This window comes from Macaca fascicularis, chromosome 1 (assembly GCF_037993035.2).
Source record: "Macaca fascicularis isolate 582-1 chromosome 1, T2T-MFA8v1.1".
NCBI lineage: Eukaryota > Metazoa > Chordata > Mammalia > Primates > Cercopithecidae > Macaca > Macaca fascicularis.
Window position 1 is genome coordinate 70,444,142 of NC_088375.1, and position 10,103 is coordinate 70,454,244.

A 10,103-nucleotide genomic window follows, 5' to 3' on the forward strand; every position below is an offset into this window, starting at 1 on the left:
CAAACAAATTAGCCAGGCATGGTGGCACCTGTCATCCCAGCTACTCAGGATGCTGAGGCAAGAAGATCACTTCAACCTGGGAGGCAGAGGTTGCAGTGAACTGAGGTTACACCACTGCACTCCAGCCTGGGCAACACAGCCAAACCCTGTCAAAAAAGAGAAAGAAAGAAAGAGAAAGAAAGAAAGAAAGAAAGAAAGAAAGAAAGAAAGAAAGAAAGAAAGAAAGAAAGAAAGAAAGAAAGAAAGAAAGAAAGAAAGAAAGAGGGAGGGAGGGAGGGAGGAAAGAAAGAAAGAAGAAAGAGAAAGAAAGAAACAGAAGAAGGAAGGAAGGAAGGAAGGAGAAAAGAAAAAAGAAAAAGAAAGAAAAAAGAAACTGACCTTTTCTTAAAGATCTCAAGAGAAGGAAAGATTCTTCCAAAGTCTTTGTAATAGTCCAGTAGTTCCATCAGATTTTTTTACTCTGTTAACATAAATGCTTGATGCTGCATGGAAATCATTTTGTTCTGGTACTTTCCTCGAGGTAACTAGAGAACCACTGTTCCTGGTTATTCAGATAATAGCTCAGCAAAACCTTCACATATGTTGCGAAAAGACCTTAAGACAAACTCCCCCAAGATTCAGGGACCACCTTGCTGCCTCCCTGAGAGATCACCCAAACTCAACCCTCTACTCCCAGGGCATAGGAGCTGTGGGTGCTGATCCATATTCCCCTAATGACACAAAAGTTTGCTGAAGGCCAACTTTCAGCTAGTCAATATTTGGAGTTGCCCAGAGGAAGGAAAAACTGCTTATCTGTATATTTAAAATGGGAAGGACGCACTGGGTATCAAGCACGTCATGTATACTATTTCCTCTAAGTCTCACAACAGTCCCATGAGATCTGTATTACTCCCATTTTACAGATGAGTGAACTGAGGCTAAGAAAGTTGAAGTCATTTGCTCAAGGTCACAAAGCTGATGAATAGCTGTGGCAGAACCTTTTAATGCTCATTAGTATCCATTTTCTTCATTTTTAGACACATGCTCAACTACATTTCCTAGCTCTCTTGCAGTTAGGCAGGCCACATGACTGAGTTCTGGCCACTGAAATGGGGACAGAAGTGATTTTTTCCACTTTCAGGCCTGGCCCATAAAGACTTTGCAGATGAGCTTCCACTTCCTTTTTTCACATCACTATCTGGATGACCCCGGGTACCATGGAGCCATGTGATGAAGACGGGAGGAGTTTGGATCCCTGAATGACTACATGGAGCAGAGCACCCTTCATCCTGCCCTCTGCTCCCTGCACTAGACTATGACTTAGATGAGATAAAGTTTCACTGGGTTATGCCACTGAGAGTTTATCCTCAATAATAGCATGGTGGGGGCAAGATCTGAAACCAAGCATGTCAAACTCCAAAGACCATCTTTTCTCATTAAGCCATATAGCCACACAATATAGCAGAAATGTAAAAGTTAAACTATAAAATGTTATCTAATCTCACACTTCATCTCTCCCCCTCCATGCCTCTCCCATAACCAAGAACTAGATTCCTAGAACCAAGAACTTTAGATTCCTAAAGATTTTAGAGAAATTGCATATATAAAAACATAAAATCAAACAAGCAACTGATAAATATTTGTTGACTGCATACAACAACATGGGAGACAAAACTGCTTTTGTTGTTATTGGAGAGCTGGAGAAAGCCTTTCAGCATTCATGCCAAAAAGAGTCCTCTCCACCACCTTCCTCCAAGAACCACTTCCACCTGTGGCTCCATCCCATGGATGTGGAGCTATGAATTTACAGGACATGGAACATGGTTGTGGCCATCATGAAAGCCTACCAAAGCCATTATCAGTGATTGATAGCTCACCATTGCATCCTGTCATCCCTGCCCCAAGGCAAAGAGAGCTGAGTAAATATCATATAGGGACTATACTATGATCATGACAAAGAAACAGACTTAATCAACTTTCCCCCCACAGGCTGTCATTCTATCAAATATAAGCTAAAATTAGCCAGTAGTTTTGGCATGATAGAATCAGACCAATCTGATTTTGAAATGAGGGACAGGAAAAGGATTATTGGCAAGAAGGGAAAAATAAAGGGGAAAGGTTTTAAAATTTTTCCATTAAGATAGGAAATCGGCTGGGCGAGATGGCTCATGCCTATAATCCCAGCACTTTGGGAGTCCGAGACGGGCAGATCACCTGACATCAGGAGTTAGAGACCAGCCTGGCCAACATGGTGAAACCCCGTCTCTACTAAAAATACAAAAAAAATTAGCCAGGCGTGGTGGCAGGCACCTGTAATCCCAGCTACTTGGGAGGCTGAGGCAGGAGAGTTGCTTGAACCTAGAAGGTGGAGGTTGTAGTGAGCCAAGGTCGTGCCATTGCACTCCAGCCTGGGCAACAAGAGCAAAACTCTGTCTTCAATATATATATATATATATGAAATATATATATATATATGAAATATATATATATATGAAATATATATATATATATGAAATCCTTTATAATTTACAGGGGCTAGGAAGATCTCTCCTATTCCCCTCAAACATTTCCACCAAAGTCTAGGGAATAATTAATTTTTTTTCTTCTTTTTTTTTTTTTTGAGACAGCCTGTTGCCCAGGCTGGAGTGCAGTGGTGTAAACACAGCTCACTGCAACCCCACATGCTTGGATTATGGGTGCTGAGCCACTGTACCCAGCGAGAGAACTGATTCTTGGTCTTAACACTTTGTCCCTCCCCCTTTAAATGCTGGGCTGGTCTCTCTGGAAGAGTAACCCACAACTGTCTTATTAATCAATTATGCTTTATTGTGATTCAGAACTTGGGGGGAATTAATATTTATTGAGTCCTTTTAATCTGCCAATTATGCTTTCAGGATCTTTAAATACATTGTTTTGGCTGAGTGTGGTGCCTCAGACCTATAATCCCAACACTTTGGGAGGCTGAGGCAGGAGGATTGCTTGAGGCCAGAAGTTTGAGACTAGCCTCGACAACATAGTGAGAATCTCTCTCTACGACAATTTAAAAAATTATCTAGGCACGGTGGCAGGTGCCTGTAGTCCTAGCTACTCACGGGAGGCTAAAGTGGGAAGATCACTTAAGCCCAGGAGTTTAAGGTTGCAGTGAGCTGATCACACCATTGCACTCCAGCCCAGGCAACAGAGCAAAATGCTACCCTTCAAAACAACAATAACAACAACTATATATAGTTGTTGTTGTTGTTTTTCTCAATTTTCACCTTTTACAAATGGGCAAACTGAGACTCAGAGAAGCTTAGTAATGGCCCATGACCACAGTGGCAGAAGCTGGATTTGAACTCCAGTCTGATTCCAAAGCCCTTGCTCATTGCACTATGCCAGTGTTTCTTTTTTTTCTTTTTTCTTTTGTTTTTGGAGATGGAGTCTCATTCTGTCAACCAGGCTGGAGTGCAGTGACGTGGTCTCGGCTCACTGCAACCTGCACCTCCCAGGCTCAAGTGATTCTCGTGCCTCAGCCTCCCAAGTAGCTGGGATTACAGGTGTGCACCACCATGCCTGGCTAATTTTTGTATTTTTAGTAGAGACGGGGTTTCACCATGTTGGCCAGACTGGTCTCGAACTGCTGACCTCAAGTGATCCTCCCACCTCGGCCTCCCAAAGTGCTGGGATAACAGGCATGAGCCGCCATGCCCAGCCCGGTGTTTCTTGATCTAGGGTGCTCTTCAGAATCACCAAGGGGACAGTTAAAAATACAGATTCGTGGCCTTGGCCCCAGCCTCCTCGATCACTCTCCTGGGGGCAGGGCTCAGCAATCTGTGTTTTCCAACACCCCCAGATGCAAGTGGGGATGAGTCAAGTTTGGGAAATATCACACTGTGCTTTGCTGTGGGAAATTGGAAGAGGGTAAGTCGAGCGGGATGGTGAGGGAATGCAGGGAGGAGGGAATAGAAAGGGACCATCTACAGCGCTGCTCAGGCCTGGCCCTGCTTAGACAGACACTGGCGCCTGTCCCAGGAGTTGAGCTCCTGACTGTGGAACCTGGGGGAAGAACCTCAAATCAAGAAACGGACTTTCCAGTCGGATGTTCTCCACATCTCTCCTGTGGAAAGGGGATACCATGAATGCAGAATTCAGCTGCGAAAAGTCATCTCCAGGCCTATTTTTAAATTCACCATAAATAAAGAAAGAAAAGCCTGTCAACATTCAAAATGTGCTAGTCCCTTTTCTGCTTCAACAAAACAGCCTTGATTTAGTGCTCACTACTTCCAAGCCTGTGACCACTAAGAGACAACTGGGATGAAGTTGGCTGCCACGCAGTCTTGGAAGCCAATTCATAAAGAATGGTGCCAAAATCGGGATGAGGGTACTGTTTGGGTGTGAGGAACTGAATGGCTACCTTAAAAAATTTTAGTATATTCTTGTATATACACAGGGGCCATAAGAGCTCGACTTGGGAATTGTAATAACTGCTGCCGTTTATTGAGAGCTTAACTTTTTACAGATACACAATCCCTTATCCACAGGTTGACCATATAATTTATCATGCAAACCAGGCAATTTTGAAAGTGTAAAGGAGGGGTGGGGGAGCTATCAATAATTTCACCAGGACTACAATTGTAAAACTGGGATGTATGATCACCTGATTTATCCAAAACCCTGCAAACGTGCTTCAAGTTCAGGCTTTTTTTAGATTTTATAAAGGTAATACTGTGTACATGCATATATGCGTATGTGTATACATACTGTATGTATGTAGGGGGATCCAGGATAGTACCTCATAATCAAACACATTATATTTCTGCAGCAAATGTATGAATATTCGCCCCAAATTGAATAGACACATCAGGTCAGATTCTGCTGACTAATGATTTATGAAAAATACTTTTTCATGAAAGTTTTCAGAGAAACTTGGAAAATTCTTTTTAAAATTGTGGAAAGGGCTTATGGACCTGTACCAAGAGATCTGCTAAGTATGTTGAATTGCGTGGCAGAGACACTAGCTGTCCCACTGTAAATACCTTCTCCTTCTCCCTCGATACTAGAACCTCCAACTTGTGTTTGGATCCAAGGCTGTCTGGAGTAAAGACTGTGCTTCCCAGGCTTCCTTGAAGCTATGTGTGGTCATGTGACTAAGATCTGCCAATGAGATCTGTAAGTGGAAAGATGTGATCAGGGCTGGTAGTTACCCCACATGCCCAGGTAGAGATGTACCTGTTGTTTATAGCTGGCGTTCATTATAATTAACTGAAACCCACGCCTTACTGGTCGTTAAATATTTTCAAAATTACTCCCTGTGTAAAACTTTTAGGAAGTCTCCTTAAAGGGACAGGCATGTCCTTCTGCCATCCCTCAACCTTACTTCCTGCTGGCTAGAATGTGGACTCTGATCACTCACTCCACTTTGGATCATGAAGATGAAGGCCACAACCTGGAGAGGATGAAACTGAAAGCTGGAAGGGTCCTGGGTCTTGGTGACTCCTTGGATGGCCTACCTTTGGATTTTTACATGAGAGAAGAAAACCTTTTTGTGTTAAGTCACTGGTCATTTGTGTTTTCAGTCTTTCTCAAAATAACTATGCTAGGGTTTGCTCTGACCATGCTGCTTAACAAACAACCCTGAAATCTCAGATGGCAATTGTATTTATTTCTCATTCAATAGCCTGCACGTCGGATGTTGTGGCTCTGCTTCAGACTGTGGGTCTTCGTCCTGGAACTAGCAGACACTCAGGACAAGCTCTCCCCATAACCCGGAAAGCTCAGGAGATGAAGCCAAAACACAAACCCATTTAAAGCTCCTGCTAGTGTTGCTCTCATATTCCATTGGCCAAAACAAGTCACGGGACAGCCTGACATCAAGGGGAGAGAAAATAGGGGAAGAGAGGATAAACACCTGCTGTTGATACACAGAATTGACACATGTGCAACCCAGGCCTACAGCTGCACAGGCACCAGGGGCTTCTGAGCATTCTAGGCTCCTTCCAGCCCTCCCAGCATCATGAGGGCGGAGTGGGGGGACCACTGCTCCCTCCCTGATCATGGCCTGAAATTCCAAGTGTTTGCCCCCGACCCCAACCCCGATGACACTACCAAGTAGGTGGCAACAGGAAAGTCTCTCTTCCTTTGACTGCCCCTCTCTACAGTCACCCCAGACCACACACCAGGCTGCACAGGTGTCTCTGGCAGTCTTTCCCAAAGGGGTGAGGGGAAATGTTAAAGATGGGAGCTCTGCTGCCTTACATTTGTGTGTCTCCCAAGGCTCCCCTTCTTCCAAACTTCCTTTGAGAATTTCTACCCAGTGGCTGTGTGCAGGTCCTTCCCACACATCCAGGAGCACCTGGCACTTCTGGAAGTTTGCTCAGGAAGGAAATGCATTTCCTACAGTTCCCCAATAAACCTCTCCAGGGGCCTCATTGTCCAACTGCCAGGACCCACCCCCAATTCATTAATTGTAAGGTTTAGGGAGGGGATTTGGCAAATCAGCCTCAGCCACATCCAAACGCCTGAAAGAAAACACCAAGAGAAGTTGCGGGGGGCAGGGTGTATGTTGGGGATATTGCCAGTAGGTAAGTGGGTCTGGGGGAAGAACAGACCTGGAAGATTTTACCACTGACTATGTGACCTCTGGCAAACCAATCCCTTTTCTGGGCCTTTATTTGCTTTAGTGTTATTTTATTTGTTGAAAGAAGGGATTGCCTTTGATGGCATTTAAAGTTTCTTCTAGTTCTAACAGCCTGTGATCTAAGGAGTAAGGGGTGAGAAGGAAAAGACCAGCATATGGGTGCCCAGAGGGACACAGCATGGTGGGGGCTCAGTCACCCGGGGATAGCATGAGGCTGAAGTTCAAGTTCTTCAGTCCTTATCAGATTGTAGTCCTTAACACCAAGCTTAGCTTTACCTCTCAGCCACATTCAGGGCCATGGACTAAAGCCACAAAATTTGTGCACAACAGGGGCTACCTATGATGACGACTGCAGTATATATGGCACCCCCCAGAGTTAGAGCAGTTCTGGCCTCATCGCTCACAAACCTCAGTTCCAGCAACTCCAAACTACCCTCAGTTCTCAGCACACGTCATGGTGCCTTCCACAGTTTCCTTTCCCTGCTACACCGCTATCCCTCGATCTCCCTTCCCCTGCCCCCACCTTCCCCTGGCTATTGCCTACTCATCCTTCAACGTTCAGCTGAGCCTCCTCCCCACCCAGGTTCGGACCCCCTCTGCATCACTCCCTTATCACTGTACTCACTACACTGTATTGTAGCTATCTGCTGTGAACCTCTAACTACTGTCCTACTAGACTCTGAGCTCCCTTGGGGGCTGAGGGGAGAAATTGTGTCTTATCTATCTTATTTTATGCCCAATGTCTTTCACAATACCAGACAAATGATAAATGGGCAATGTTTGATGCAAGAACAAAGAAACAAACGAACTGGGAAGGAAAACTGAAAGGAATGTCACATGTAGATGGTATAGGCCACCTTTGTTTCTCCCCCACACCCCAGCTGCCACACATACTACATCTGTAGTTCAGTGAAATCATGTCAATAAACACCAAGGGTGAACAGTAACCTTTGAGCTAGGGAAAATAAATTGCCCGGGGAAGAAGCTTGTTGTCTGGTAGGCAAGAAAAGCCTTCCTTAGTGATGGTGGAGAAGAGAGCAAGGTTGGGGTGCAGGGTCGACTGGGGGCAGGATAGTCAGGAAAGAAGTCTTGAGGAGAGCAGGACTTGAGGGGCCAGTGGTGAGGAGGCTGGGTTTGGTGGGCAAATGGAGACCAAGCTGTCACACACCTGTGGCTTCACCAAGACAAGAAAGAGCCTGTGGCCTGGCCAGAGAGGGGGAAGAGGATTTCAGTTGGAAATCTGAGTATGAGGTGTATGCGAGCAGTGGGAGGGCTCCAGCTGAAGGGGACTGAGACGCAGAGGGACCCAGATGGCAGGAGCAGGTGGCGTCCCTCTGCTCCCTTCTCCCACTCTCCCTGACTGTGCTCAGGGTGTCCAGAGCTGCCTCAAGCCCGGTGGTCTAAGTAGGAGACTTGGTGATGCTCCCTCGGGGACTGGCTTCAGGAAGTTAAGTGGGCCTGATAATCTGGCGGAAATTTCTGTTTGCTTTAGAGAAGATGATTAAAATTGCCTAGTCACTGGATTTGAATACTCAAGAATGAGTTTAATTGAGAAGAGAATGTTTCTTTTTAGATGATGCAATAACTGCCATTGCTGGGTTTGTTTGCACCAAGGGGAAGAACTTAAATATCTGAAGTGTCTGAATTGTAGTGGTTGTTGGAGAGGATGTTTGACTTGTCCTAAGATGATGGCCGAGGTGGGAGCCAGGGCTGTCATGAAGTGTAAGGATTGAACCTTACCCTGAAATCTCCATCAAAGAGGTCACTTAGCACACATTAAAACCCATGCATTCACCTCAACATACCCTATGAATCTGCACTCTCTAGAGCCAGGAGCAGCCAGTTCAGGATTTTCACTGGCCTGGCACCCAGCTCGGGTCCCACTTCACTTCCCTTCGAAGTCTGTCGGCCGAGAGACGGCACTGTGCGCCTGCACATGTTTGGGCTGTGTTCGCCTGTGTGGGTGCAGGTGTGCACTTGCACATCGCTGGCTGTGCGTGGTCTTGCAGCATGCTTAGGCAAACCTCTCCCCAACCTGGGTCTGGGGCCTCAGACATAGTGAAACTGATGCTGTGCGAACACGTGTTTGATTCAGTTTAAATGGAGGTGGTGCAGATGAATTGAAGTTTTGCATCAATACAGTAGAACTTGCATAATCCAAGACCGCCTGTTTCTTCTCTCTGCCTTCCCCACCCAAATCATCCCCAAATCATCCCTGAGAAGCCTCTGCTCCCATCAGTGTCGTCCCTGGGGGCCTCCATCAGAGAAGTGTGTGGGAGAAGCAGGTGCAGATGACAGTACTCCCTAGTCCAGCTGCCTCAGAAACTATTCCTGGGGTCGGCGGCGTGAGAGACCCACCCACCACCACGTGTCGTGGGTGTCTGCCCCAGCACAGAGTTCACACCCAGTCCCCCGATGGACCCCCTTGTGCGGGGGTCTGGGCAATGCGTGGACTGGGCCACAGCCCGTGCCCCGAGCGAGCGGACTGCATTCTGAGGCACCTGCTCTACTTCTGCCCAGGCCAGGTGCTGTGGATCCAAGCACTGGGCATGGCCACAGCGAACTTTCCTGAACAAGTAGTACTCTTCCAGCTGATGCATGCACTGGCATTTATTATGGTTGGGCCAGTGCTGGAAGTGGAGATGTCTATAAGATGGTCATGAGGATAGGATGGAACCCATACTCTAAGAACACAAATAAGGCCATGGAAAGGCATATCGTGGGTATCTTCAAAGAGGACTTCTGCGGCGAGATCTTCAATGTGGCCATCCTTGGCTACCTCAGACCTGAAAGAACTTTGATTCTTTAGGGTCACTTTTTTCAGCAATTCAAGGTGATATTGAGGAAGCTAAGAAACGCCTACATTTACCAGAACATTTGAAACTTAAAGAAGACCATTTCTTCCAGGTTCCTAAAAGCAAACTAATGAATGGCCACTGATTAAAAAAAATCTTATTTATTCATTCACTGTATTCTAGTATTTCACTGCTTAAAACTGTCCAGTCTCACCTCGGTCATAGTTGTAAAATCAAACACTTTCCTGCAGCTGTGAACTAGTTTAAACAAAACAACTTAATTACTATCTTGTGCTTCAACTGTTAAATTATTAACAGGTTTCATTTATTTAAATACATAACAAGCTTTGTTTAAAAATCAAGATTTTCAAAATATGTTGATTAGAATGTACCACTAGAAGGGTATTAAGTGTCTTATAATGGAAATGAAATGTATGTAAGTATGGGCTAAAAGGCAAGTCACTAATTTGAGATGAGAACTATAGTTCTCATGGCAAAAACCCAGCATGTATGTACTTGTATAGCATATACTCCTAAACAGAGAAGACTTATAAAAGTAAATACATTAAATAGGAATTTTATAGTTTATTATAAGCCTAAGGGGAAAACTCCAGACTTTGTATTTGTGATATATGATGCATTAATATATTATTATAAGCATGAAGACATTTGTGAAATTTTATTTTTTGTCATTTTCTTTTTTTTTTCTTTCT

At 45.1% G+C, this 10,103-nt stretch overlaps 1 pseudogene; it reads left to right on the forward strand.

Annotated features, from left to right (window-relative positions):
• Positions 1-6,001: 6,001 nt before the first annotated feature.
• Positions 6,002-9,879, forward strand: LOC123574613 (riboflavin kinase pseudogene; annotated as a pseudogene).
• Positions 9,880-10,103: the final 224 nt, after the last annotated feature.